The sequence below is a fragment of the Bubalus kerabau genome, chromosome 3 (genome assembly GCF_029407905.1).
Source record: "Bubalus kerabau isolate K-KA32 ecotype Philippines breed swamp buffalo chromosome 3, PCC_UOA_SB_1v2, whole genome shotgun sequence".
NCBI lineage: Eukaryota > Metazoa > Chordata > Mammalia > Artiodactyla > Bovidae > Bubalus > Bubalus kerabau.
In genome coordinates, this window is record NC_073626.1 from 165,116,970 (window position 1) to 165,129,842 (window position 12,873).

A 12,873-nucleotide genomic window follows, 5' to 3' on the forward strand; every position below is an offset into this window, starting at 1 on the left:
AAAGGGGTCTAGTCCAAATTGAGATGTGCTGTAAGCACAAAATAAACACCAGGCTTAAACAAGTAACCGCAAAGAGTGTCGCATTAATTATTTTTTAAGCTGATTACAAGTTGAAATGATAATAATTGGGATAGATTGAGTTATAAAAAATATACTATTAAAATTAATTTGGCTTATTTGCTTTGTACTTTTTAATGTGGCTGCCAGAACATTTTAAATTACATACACAACAGTACTAGTGTAGAGCAGGAGACCGATAATTCTTCAATTTTAATGTTGTCTATGAATCCTCTGAAAAATCTTGTTAAAATGAAGATGTGGTTCAAGTAGGTCTGGGATTGCAGCTGACTGAGATTTTGTAATTTTTTTCTTTACAAGCAACCAGGTGATGCTGATGCTACCTCTCACAGAGCACACCTTTAGTAGACTAGAAGTGATCTGTAGACTTACCAAATGGGAAATTAAATGTGGATCAAAATATATGATTGAGGAAAAAATATATATAGGAATGAACTCACTGTAGAAAGAATGACTATTAAGATAAACTAGGGGGCGTCCCTGCTGCCTCGGTGGTAGAGAATCCACCTGCCAATGCAGAAAACACAGGTTCGATCCCTGGTCTGGGAAGATCCCACATGCCATGGGGTAACCAAGTCCGTGTGCCACAACTGCTGAGCCTGGGTCCTAGAGCTGGGGAGGCACAGCTACTGAGCCCAGGTGCTGCAACTTCTGAAGCCCGGGAGCCCTAGACGAGGCTGTGTATTACAACTAGAGAGCAGCCCCCGCTCATCGCAACTAGAAAAAAGCCCTCGCAGCAACTAAGACCCAGTACAGCCAAAAAAAAAGTAATAAAATAAATGAATAATTAATTAAAAAAAACCAGTAAACTAGGTATCACAGAAGCAAGAACTGAAACAAATGTAGTGTGAGGACAGTCTCTCAAATTTAAAAAAATTACAGTTTGATGTTTTGTGAGAGATTTAAATGTACTGTCAATACCATGGCTGGTGTATGTACCCCTCTATTCCTACGCATGAGTGTACAGGATTCAATAGTTGAATTTAGCAAATATCTGTTGAGCTCACTTGGTGCAAGTATTGTCTATCAGCACGTAGAGCAGACAGACCTTAGGGAATAAGAAGATGAACATGTACTTCTTCTCAAACAGCTCATCATGCAGTTAGAGAAAGATAAACACAGCTGACCTAATATAGCACAAGAAGCACTAATCTCATAGTAATGCAACCTGGTGCTTTTGTTTGCTTTCACCTTTCTCTTATTGGACACGCTCTGATTTCCCTGGGGTCATCTACACCCACCTTCCAACATTTTCCCTCGTGACCTCCACCCTCAGATCCTGGATGCAGCGAGTGAGTCAGGTCTGGACAGACAGCAGGTGCTGTTGTGGACACGTTGGGCAAGGAGGGACATATAATTCCTCAAGAGGAAATGAGATTTCTGTAGCAGAGTTGGAATTTCCAGTGGGATAGGAGTCTTCTAGAACCTCCAGCCACCTTGCTGTCCTAGAGGTCGGGGGAGGGGAGGGTCAGGATGAAGCAAATGCCATCACCAAGGAAGTAGATCTGAGGAATGAAGAAAGTTAAAGCCGCTCTTTCTAATCCTTTGGAACTCTGTCTTACTATCCCTGAAGGCATATATGTTCCCTTTAATTCATAACCAATAAACTTTATTTCCTTTAGCAAGTTTAATGTGCATTTTCTGTTCCTTGTAACCCAAGGAAGCCTTACCGATTAACCAATAGCATGAACAAAGCAGAGAGAATGGGACAAGTAATCTTGCTTGGGAGCTTCCCAGAGCACTTGACATTGAGTTCAATGCCTTAAATGACAAAGCAAGATCTAATGGACATTTGGGTGATGGGACTGTGCTCCTTGTTATAATATTTATGGATTCTGCCAACTGAGCAGGATTTCTAAAAATGCCAGGTCATGTCCAAAAGAATATGTTCTTAGTTTCTGGGAGAGGCTCTCTGAGTGGCAAGATGATTTTCCTGCCAAAAATATCAGCCAGTTCATCATGAGGGCTTAAATGTCACCTCTCAGAGTTGTCTTCCCTGACCTCCCTATCGAAAATTCTTTGTTGCTCTTTTCTCCCAGTCATCCTGTTTAAATGTCGGAAGAGCATTCCAACTTTGGAACTATCTTTTTATTTTTATTTATTTACTGTTGTTGTTGTTCAGTTACTAAGTCATGCTCTTTGTGGCCCCGTGGACTGCAGCATGCAAGCCTTTCCTGTCCTTCCCTATTTCCCGAAGTTTCCTCAAACTCATATCCATTGAGTTGGTAATGATATCTAATTATCTCATCCTCTGTCACCCCCTTCTATTTATTATAATGTCTTATCTTAGGGTATAAGCTTCCTGAAGGTCAGGACCATTTTTGTCTCAATACATGCTATAATTGTAGCATCTCCTCCTGCCCCCAATCCCTCCCAGCATCAGAGTCTTTTCCAATGAGTCAACTCTTCCCATGAGGTGGCTGAAGTACTGGAGTTTCAGCTTTAGCATCATTCCTTCCAAAGAAATCCCAGGGCTGATCTCCTTCAGAATGGGCTAGTTGGATCTCCTTGCAGTCCAAGGGACTCTCAAGAGTCTTCTCCAACACCACAGTTCAAAAGCATCAATTCTTCGGTGCTCAGCCTTCTTCACAGTCCAACTCTCACATCCATACATGACCACAGGAAAAACCATAGCCTTGACTAGACTGACCTTTGTTGGCAAAGTAATGTCTCTGCTTCTGAGTATGCTATCTAGGTTGGTCATAACTTTCCTTCCAAGGACTAAGCGTCTTTTAATTTCATGGCTGCAGTCACCATCTGTAGTGATTTTGGAGCCCAGAAAAATAAAGTCTGACACTGTTTCCACTGTTTCCCCATCTATTTCCCATGAAGTGGCGGGACCGGATGCCATGATCTTCATTTTCTGAATGTTGAGCTTTAAGCCAACTTTTTCACTCTCCACTTTCACTTTCATCAAGAGGCTTTTGAATTCCTCTTCACTTTCTGCCATAAGGGTGGTGTCACCTGCATATCTGAGGTTATTAATATTTCTCCTGGCAATCTTGATTCCAGCTTGTGTTTCTTCCAGTCTAGCGTTTCTCATGATGTACTCTGTATATAAGTTAAATAAACAGGGTGACGATATACAGCGTTGACGAACTCCTTTTCCTATTTGGAACCAGTCTGTTGTTCCATGTCCAGTTCTAACTGTTGCTTCCTGACCTGCATACAGATTTCTCAAGAGGCAGGTCAGGTGGTCTGGTATTCCCATGTCTTTCAGAATTTTCCACAGTTTATTGTGATCCACACAGTCAAAGGCTTTGGCATAGTCAATCAAGCAGAAATAGATGTTTTTCTGGAACTTTCTTGCTTTTTCCATGATCCAGTGGATGTTGGCAACTTGATCTCTGGTTCCTCTGCCTTTTCTAAAACCAGCTTGAACATCAGGAAGTTCACGGTTCACATATTGCTGAAGCCTGGCTTGGAGAATTTTGAGCATTACTTTACCAGCGTGTGAGATGAGTGCAATTGTGCGGTAGTTTGAGCATTCTTTGGCATTGCCTTTCTTTGGGATTGGAATGAAAACTGACCTTTTCCAGTCCTGTGGCCACTGCTGAGTTTTCCAAATTTGCGGGCATATTGAGTGCAGCGCTTTCACAGCATCATCTTTCAGGATTTGAAATAGCTCAACTGGAATTCCATCACCTCCACTAGCTTTGTTCATAGTGATGCTTTCTAAGGCCCGCTTGACTTCACATTCCAGGATGTCTGGCTCTAGGTGAGTGATCACACCATTGTGATTATCTGGGTCGTGAAGATCTTTTTTGTACAGTTCTTCTGTGTATTCTTGCCATCTCTTCTTAATATCTTCTGCTTCTATTAGGTCCATACCATTTCTGTCCTTTATCGAGCTCATCTTTGCATGAAATGTTCCTTTGGTATCTCTGATTTTTTTGAAGAGATCCTTAGTCTTTCCCATTCTGTTGTTTTCCTCTATTTCTTTGCATTGATCGCTGAAGAAGGCTTTCTTATCTCTTCTTGCTATTCTTTGGAACTCTGCATTCAGATGTTTATATCTTTCCTTTTCTCCTTTGCTTTTCACTTCTCTTCTTTTCACAGCTATTTGTAAGGCCTCCCCAGGCAGCCATTTTGCTTTTTTGCATTTCTTTTCCATGGGGATGGTCTTGATCCCTGTCTCCTGTACAGTGTCACGAACCTCATTCCATAGTTCATCAGGCACTCTATCTATCAGATCTAGGCCCTTAAATCTATTTCTCACTTCCACTGTATAATCATAAGGGATTTGATTTAGGTCATACCTGAATGGTCTAGTGGTTTTCCCTACTTTCTTCAATTTCAGTCTGAATTTGGCAATAAGAGTTCATGGTCTGAGCGACAGTCAGCTCCTGGTCTTGTTTTTGCTGACTGTATAGAGCTTCTCCATCTTTGGCTGCAAAGAATATAATCAATCTGATTTCGGTGTTGACCATCTGGTGATGTCCATGTGTAGAGTCCTCTCTTGTGTTGTTGGAAGAGGGTGTTTGTTATGACCAGTGCATTTTCTTGGTAAAACTCTATTAGTCTTTGCCCTGCTTCATTCTGTATTCCAAGGCCAAATTTGCCTGTTACTCCAGGTGTTTCTTGACTTCCTACTTTTGCATTCCAGTCCCCTATAATGAAAAGGACATCTTTTTTGGGTGTTAGTTCTAAAAGGTCTTGGAGGTCTTCATAGAACCGTTCAACTTCAGCTTCTTCAACATTACTGGTTGGGGCATAGACTTGGATTACTGTGATATTGAATGGTTTGCCTTGGAAACGAACAGAGATCATTCTGTCATTTTTGAGATTGCATCCAAGTACTTCATTTCTGACTCTTTTGTTGACCATGATGGCCACTCCATTTCTTCTGAGGGATTCCTGCCTGCAGTAGTAGATATAATGGTCATCTGAGTTAAATTCACCCATTGCAGTCCATTTCAGTTTGCTGATTCCTAGAATGTCGACATTCACTCTTGCCATCTCTTGTTTGACCACTTCCAATTTGCCTTGATTCATGGACCTGACATTCCAGGTTCCTATGCAATATTGCTCTTTACAGCATCAGACCTTACTTCTATCACCAGTCACATCCACAACTGGGTATTGTTTTAGCTTTGGCTCCATCCCTTCATTCTTTCTGGAGTTATTTCTCCACTGATCTTCAGTAGCGCATTGGGCACCTACTGACCTGGGGAGTTCCTCTTTCAGTATCCTATCATTTTGCCTTTTCATACTGTTCATGGGGTTCTTAAGGCAAGAATACTGAAGTGGTTTGCCATTCCCTTCTCCAGTGGACCACATTCTGTCAAATCTCTCCACCATGACCCACCCGTCTTGGGTTGCCCCACGGGCATGGCTTAGTTTCATTGAGTTAGACAAGGCTGTGGTCCTAGTGTGATTAGACTGACTAGTTTTCTGTGAGTATGGTTTCAGTGTGTTTGCCCTCTGATGCCCTCTTGCAACACCTACCGTGTTACTTGGGTTTCTCTTACCTTGGGCGTGGGGTATCTCTTCACGGCTGCTCCAGCAAAGGGCAGCCATTGTTGCTTACCTTGGACGAGGGGTATCTCCTCATCCAAGTTCAATAAGGAAGTTCAATAAGGAACTCTAAAAAGAAATAAGACAGTTCCTGAAAGGAGAAGGCTTAGGGGTTATTTACTTATTTCACAATTATATGAAGGTTCTTTATCAGAAAAATGTAGAAGTTTCTCTCTATTATTAAAAATTCTCTATTGCCTTTTACATCCTTCTTTTCTTCCTTCTTGATAACTGCCATGTGTGTGTGATGACTGGAACTCTAACACCTATTTTATGACCTTGAATATGGAAGTCTCATATGAAGAAGCCACACACCGAGAATAGCAGAACAGAAAGAGAGAAGCATTCTGGGTCCCTGGTGGCTCAGACGGTAAAGAATCCACCTACAGTGTGGGGGACCTGGGTTCGAGCCCTGGGTTGGGAAGATCCCCTGCAGGAGGGCATGCCAACCCACTCCAGTATTCTTGCCTGGAGAATCCCCAGGGACAGAGAAGCCTGGCAGGCTACAGTGCACTGGGTTGCAAAGAGTTGGACATGACGGAGCAACTAAGCACACACAATAATTTCATGGAGTGGTTGTACTAACCTTGGAGTATCTGGTTCATACTACTTATTTGTAGAATATGTGTAACCTTCTCATATTAGAGCCACTTATTTTGCATTTTCAGTTACATGCAGCCAAAATTAATTCTAGCTGATATTCTAGGTTTTCTCTCTCTTTTTAATCACATATAGAGTCCAATGTTCTTGCCTGGAGAATCCCAGGGACGGGGGAGCCTGGTGGGATGCCATCTATGGGGTCGCACAGAGTCCGGACATGACTGAAGTGACTTAGCAGCAGCAGCAGCAGCAACAGCAGAGTCTCTATTCCAGAATATATTTGAAAAATAACAGAAAACTAACTATACTGGAGAGCTTAATATAACTGCCTGAATTCAGAGTTCTTTACAGATATACTTAAAAGATGGATAGGAAAGTCATATGAGTTGGTAAATTACAGAGGTTTAATAAAAGTATTATAATATAAAAGCTAAGTATTTAGAGACTCATTCAAAAAAAGTAAACAAGTCCAACAATGGATTTGAAGAGATTTTTAGGCATATAAAGTGAAAGTGAAGTCGCTCAGTCGTGTCCGACTCTTTGCGACCCCATAGACTGTAGCCTACCAGGCTCCTCCATCCATGGGATTTTCCAGGCAAGAGTACTGGAGTGGGTTGCCATTTCCTTCTCCAGAGGATCTTCCCGAGCCAGGATTGAACCAGGGTCTCCCACATTGTAGGCAGACGCTTTACTGTCTGAGCCACCAGGGAAGCCTAGGCATATAAGTATGTGTCAATCATAAAGGAAATCAATTCTGAATATTCATTGGAAGGACTGATGCTGAGGCTGAAGCTCCAATACTTTGGCCACATGATGTGAAGAACTGACTCACTAGAAAAGACCCTGATGCTGGGAAAGATTGAAGGCAGGAGGAGAAGTGGACGACAAAGGATGAGATGCTTGGATGGCATCATCGACTCGATGGATATGAGTTTGAGCAAGCTCTGGGAGTTGGTGATGGACAGGGAAGCCTGGCGTGCTATAGTCTATGGGTTCTCAAAGAGTCAGTCATGACTGAGTGACTGAACTGAAGTATATATAGCTAAGAAATGTTCACTGCCTTAACTGGAAATTATCATTAATCAAAATGAACCGGGAATAAAAAGAAATATGTGATCACTTTAAAAAGTCAATTAATTTTAGGCTATTTTAATGCAATTCTGACAGGCAAGAACTTGGAATGGATTCTTTCAAGATATTTTACGATTTTCAGGCCCTTGCTATAGTTTAGATATTCTGTTTTGTCTTTCAGGAAATGAAGAAGGGAGAAAAAAAATAAAAATGACTAAAGAGAGATAAAACAAGTCATTTGGAAAAGAATTTTTTAAAAAAGATAGTCTAGCCTGGAAAGAAAGAAAAGTGGAATTTAAAGCATTTCATGAATTTGAAAGCTGCTTAGTTGTATCCGACTCTTTGTGACCCCATGGGCTATAGAGTCCATGGAATTCTCTAAGCCAGAATACTGGAATGGGTAGCTTTTCCCTTCTCCAGGGGATCTTCCCAACCCAGGGATCAAACCCAGGTCTCCCACATTGCAGGCAAATTCTTTACCAGCTGAGCCACAAGGGAAGCCCATGAATATTGGAGTGTGTAGCCTATCCCTTCTCCAGGAGATCTTCCCGAACCAGGAATTGAACCAGGGTCTCCTGCATTGCAGGCAGATTCTTTAACTCTGACGTATCAGGGAAGCCCTGATAGCTTCCCAAAAGGAAGGTTCTCAGTCACTAAAGTGGAACAAAGTTGAACTACCCTAAATTGAAGAAAGAACACATTACTAGAGTGTTTACAGAATCCTATGTCATGGAAAGAGGTTGAGTTTGATAATGTCACTTCCTAGAGATCTTTATAGTCTACAGTGGATATGAAGTTTTCCCAGTGTGATGTCTCAACCTGTAATCAACCATATACATCCTTTCTGAGCTGATACCTGGGTAGCAAAGGGCTTCCTAGAAGGACCACAGGATTGGGATACACAGGATCGCTTAGAATTATTCTGATTGTTTCCTTGAAACTCAGTAATTAGACAATTTCTTGAAATACATTCCAGCTTTTTTTGAAACAAAAGGCAGACACTGTTGATTGTCCACCTGTAGCAGATTCTGCTGACACCCTGAATTTACCCCCAGGTATTCTCAAGTCCAGGACATACTGACAGAATCTGTGGATCTCTATCTTAGAGCTTTCTCTCTACCAGAGTGTAAGGCAGTAATTTGTCCCTATTGGGTTTAATATGTAACCCAGGCTCGAGTCTTCCAATTCTGCTCTCTGAGTCTTGCTAGCTCCACAATCTGAGGAGGGCTCACAGAGTATCTGATTTGCCTTCATGGCATCTTGTATAACTCTGATCTGCAAATAAGAAGCCCATTTTCCTGCAGAGTGGCAGCAATGGGCATGTGACTCTAGGATCCTTGGGTGCTACCATATGCATGCCACCTGTCAGAACTCAAAGAATTCTGAAAGGCCCAGCTAAGGAGTCAGCTTGAAGTTGATACTTTTTTGGGTGGGACCCTGTACTTCAAAATATGAGATATGCTTTGAACCAAAGGTCAAATGATGTTCTGTCCCCAGTTGTTAAAATATACTCTCCCATTCTCCTAGTGAATGATCTATGATTGAGCTAAACTTATCAGGGCAATTTCATTTGATAGTTACTGCTTTAGGGGAAATGGGTTGAGTACATCTTGGAAGATAAGAAATATGTACTGACAGGTAGAAGCCAATTTTCCTCTCTGACTTTGGATGGAATATTGTGTAAAGATAACAATGGAGGGACTTCCCTGGTGGTCCAGTGGTTAAGAAAATGCTTTGCAATGCAGGAGACATGGGTTCGATCCCTGGTTGGGGAACTAAGATTCCACATTCAGTGTAGCAACTAAGCCCGTGCTCTCGTGCCCACATACCACAATTAGACAGCCCATACATTCCAACGAAACATCCTGCATGACACAGTGAAGATCCCATGTTCTGCAACTAAGACCTGACACAGCCAAATAGATAAATAAATGCTTGGAGCAGTTGCAGCCATTCTGTAACCAGGAAGAGAAAGAAAATGAACACCGAGAGTGGCAGGGTAAAGACACAGAAGGAGCTGGGTTCTTACCCCAGTGAGCCCTAGGAAGAAATCCTGGAATTGCCTTCCTCTGGACATTTTCAGTGACATAAGAGATAATTTTATTGTTTTAGCCACTTTTAGTCAGAGATGGGTAATTTCCAGTGATGTCCGTAGTGGATGCTGTTGATTAGGGCTTCTCACATTTATTCCTTTCCATGGCTACTTCTGTGTTGATGGAGTCCACCTTCCACTATAAAGGCCAAAAATGCTGGTTTTTCCTGGCTTCCCTTGCAGCTAGAATATGACCATATGACCCAATTATGGCCGATAGGACTTGCGGAGCACTCAGTTATTAGCTTTCTGAGAAAGGATTTCCTCCTTAATTAGAAGCGACATTTAGGAAACATTCTCTTAGTCTTTGGCTACACACTATTGTGTTCTCATGTGACACTTGAAACTGCGGTGGCCATCTGTGAGGTGATGGTCTAAGGAGAAAGCCAGAGTGAAAGATGTAAAGACTCAGGTCCTCAGTGACCTGGCAGAGTCCTTGAACCCATCTTAGATCTGCCCTGCCTCTTGAGTTATATTTAAGTGAGGTACATAAATGTCATAATCTAAGTTGATTGTTGTTGGATGTTCTGCTCCTTGAGGCCAGAGCCATCTTAACTCAGAGATCTAGGGCTGTTACATCACTTCAATCACTGTCTTGTATGTGTGTGCCTGCTCAGTAGCTCCAGTCCTGTGACCCTGAGGACTATAGCTCATCAAGGTCCTCTGTCCATGTGATTTTCCAGGCAAGAATACTGGAGTGGGTTGCAATTCCCTCATCCAGGGGATCTTCCCGACTCAGGGATCAAACCTGTGGCTCTGGCAGTCTCCTGCAGTGCAGGTGGATTCTTTATCAGCTGCGCTACCCTGAAAGCCCATCAATCACTGTCTTCCCCTCCTGTTGCTGCTGCTGCTGAGTCACTTCAGTCGTGTCTGACTGTGTGACCCCATAGACGCCAGCCCACCAGGCTCCCCCGTTCCTGGGATTCTCCAGGCAAGAACATTGGAGTGGGGTGCCATTTCCTTCTCCAATGTCTTCCCCTCCTAATCTACCAGAAATGAAAGAACAAAAAAGTTTCTGTTGAACTTCTAAACATCAGCTGGTTCTGGTTTTACATTTTACTGATGATGAAAAATGCTAGTAGTATATCATTTGCTATACAATCATAAACTATTTCTGGGCCCCTCCACAGAAGACAATCATTAGGTATTCATGAAAATTACAAAGACATCTCCTCTCAACAGTCCTGCAATTTGGAGAAATAACAAAACTGTAAAAGGAATTGTTGGATGTTTTCATTCAGTTGGGCATTACAGCTTCTGAATTGAGTTTTCCTAAAAAAAAAAGGGAAATACAACCAAATTCCCTTATTCTTTCAGATGCTGTAAATAAAAATATACTGAAAACTTGTCTAAAAGAAGAGCAGTTATGCATGTATTATTTTATTTAAACAACAAAACATCATAGAGACTGGAAATATTACTGTTTACTGTAAGCAAACAGGATGAGAATTTAGAAGGAACATTTTCTTTTAAAAGTATATATCATACCCACACAGCTGCTTAGCCACACACACACACTAGTAATATCAAAAGAGATAATGAAGATGTTAGGATGTTGCTGGAATTCTACAAGTCTGCTTTATGATTATCGATGGGGGATAAAAAAAAAGATTTCTGCCTTGGAAATTACTTATTTTCTAGAGACTTTTCCTGGTTCTAGAACTACCACTTTGATGGTATACTTTGCTCAGCATGCCGAATGATGGTGATCTTTTAGGTAAGAAATCTTCAGGACTTTATCCTTTGATAGGGCTTCGACAGATTAGGAAGCAACTGAACCTCTTCTTCTAGCAAGAAGAGCAGGTTTCCTGGGTTAGGGATCCTTTCCTTTAGGTAGTTAAATTGGCTTGGGGCCCAAGGTGAGTGAACTTTCTTTGCTCCTCGACTCATCACTTCAGACAGCGCAAGTTCAGGCGGCTTCACTGATTTCCCAAGAGAAATCGAGCCCCTGCTTTTGCCCAAGGCTGGCTCAGGCACGTCACCTTTCACCTACTTTGAAGATAAGTTTTGCATCGCATGGTGGTTTACTATTCAAGTAGCTATTTCTAGCTCCTTCATTACTTCAAAACAAAATGAAACCCTCCAAATGTTTTACTTCTTGTGGAATCGAGTCTGACTTAAAAGTTATAACTTCGTTCACAGACCACTAAATAATATGTTGAATTAAAGAGAAAAAAAAAAAAAATCTCAACCCCACTACAGCTTGCGTAATGAAAGCCATCTTTTTAATAGTGTATTGTAGTTGTTGTTTTAGTCATTTGTGTTTTGCTTTGTTGGCTTGCAGGAAGGCAGTCTACCTGCACTCTTTTCCCCATTAATAGTGTCTAAAGTGAAATATAATGGCAAACTCTTCAAAATACAGAAACACGTTCAGCTTCATAAAAAGAAGTCCAAAAATAGTACTGAGGGGTCAACTTTATCCTTTAGAAAGTATCAATCTTGTATATGACTTCCCTGGTTGCTCAGACGGTAAAGCGTCTGCCTACAATGCGTATAAAGAGTGAGTGCATCGAGGGGAGATGGGCTATTTGCTGGGTTCGGTGAAGCCAAAGCAAGAATAAAAAACCTGCTTTGAATTCCTGAGCCCCTCTCGCTTCAGACATTTTCCCAGATCATTTTATTTTCCAAAATCTGACAAATCTGTGCAAGAACGAAACACATAATCCAGTTAAGAAGGAAGATAATGGCGCACTTTTTTCCAGAGCTATATTAAGATTTATAGATTACAGCAACATCTGCGTTTGTAGTTTTTGGGAGGGGCGAGGCGGTGGTCTTTCCAACCCTAGGGGAAGGGCCCTCCCGCAGACCGAGCCGGACGGCTCCTCCTCCACCCACGTCCCGGCCGCGCAGTCCGGCTCCCCTCCCCCGCCGCCGCGGTCCAGTCCTTCCCCGCCGACCGGCCCCCGCCCCGCGCAGGCTGCGGCTGGGTCCCGTCCGCCGCGACTCGGGCGAATGACCCGTAGTAACCCCGCCCCGCCCCCGGCCGCCCGCTGCGCTCCCGGCCGGAATTCGATAGGCCCAGCCCCGCACGCGCCACCGCCCGCGGGCCAATGGGCGGCGGCCTCTCTGCATATGCAACGAGCGCCGGCCGGGGGTGCGCGTCCCGGGCGGTTCGGCTCAACAGACGCTGGTCTGCCGGCGCCGGGGTGCGAGTCCGCGCTTGTTACCGTGGCCGGGTCTGGGACGAGGCGGTGGCGGCGGACCGAGTAGCAGACGGCCGTCTCCTCGCAGTGCGACCGCGGCGGCAGTGTCAGGGTCCCCAGGAGGCGGCCCAGGGCGCCAGTGCTCTGGGGGCGCAACCCAGGCCTGCGTGGGTCCGAGGAACCGGGGCCCCGGCGTCGCGGTGAGTGCGGCGCTCGTTGTGGGCACGGCGGGGCCTCCGCGTGCGGAAGGGCTGCTCCCCATGGGCGACCCTGGCCCGGGGGAAGGATGCGGCCGGCCTGGAGGCCCCGGATCCCCGACGTCGCCGCCTAGCCCGGCGGTGCGGGCGTACCGGGCCGCCCCGCGGCTAGGGT

The 12,873-nt window shown here is 43.8% G+C and overlaps 1 protein-coding gene across 1 annotated transcript in view; it reads left to right on the forward strand.

Annotated features, from left to right (window-relative positions):
- The first annotated feature begins 12,459 nt into the window (after nt 1-12,459).
- ACSL3 (acyl-CoA synthetase long chain family member 3) overlaps nt 12,460-12,873 on the forward strand; it is a 74,840-nt gene continuing 74,426 nt past the window's right edge. The window contains exon 1 of the mRNA XM_055573598.1: nt 12,460-12,701. The gene's annotated coding sequence lies outside the window, so the exon portion shown is untranslated. The remainder of the gene's footprint in view (nt 12,702-12,873) is intronic.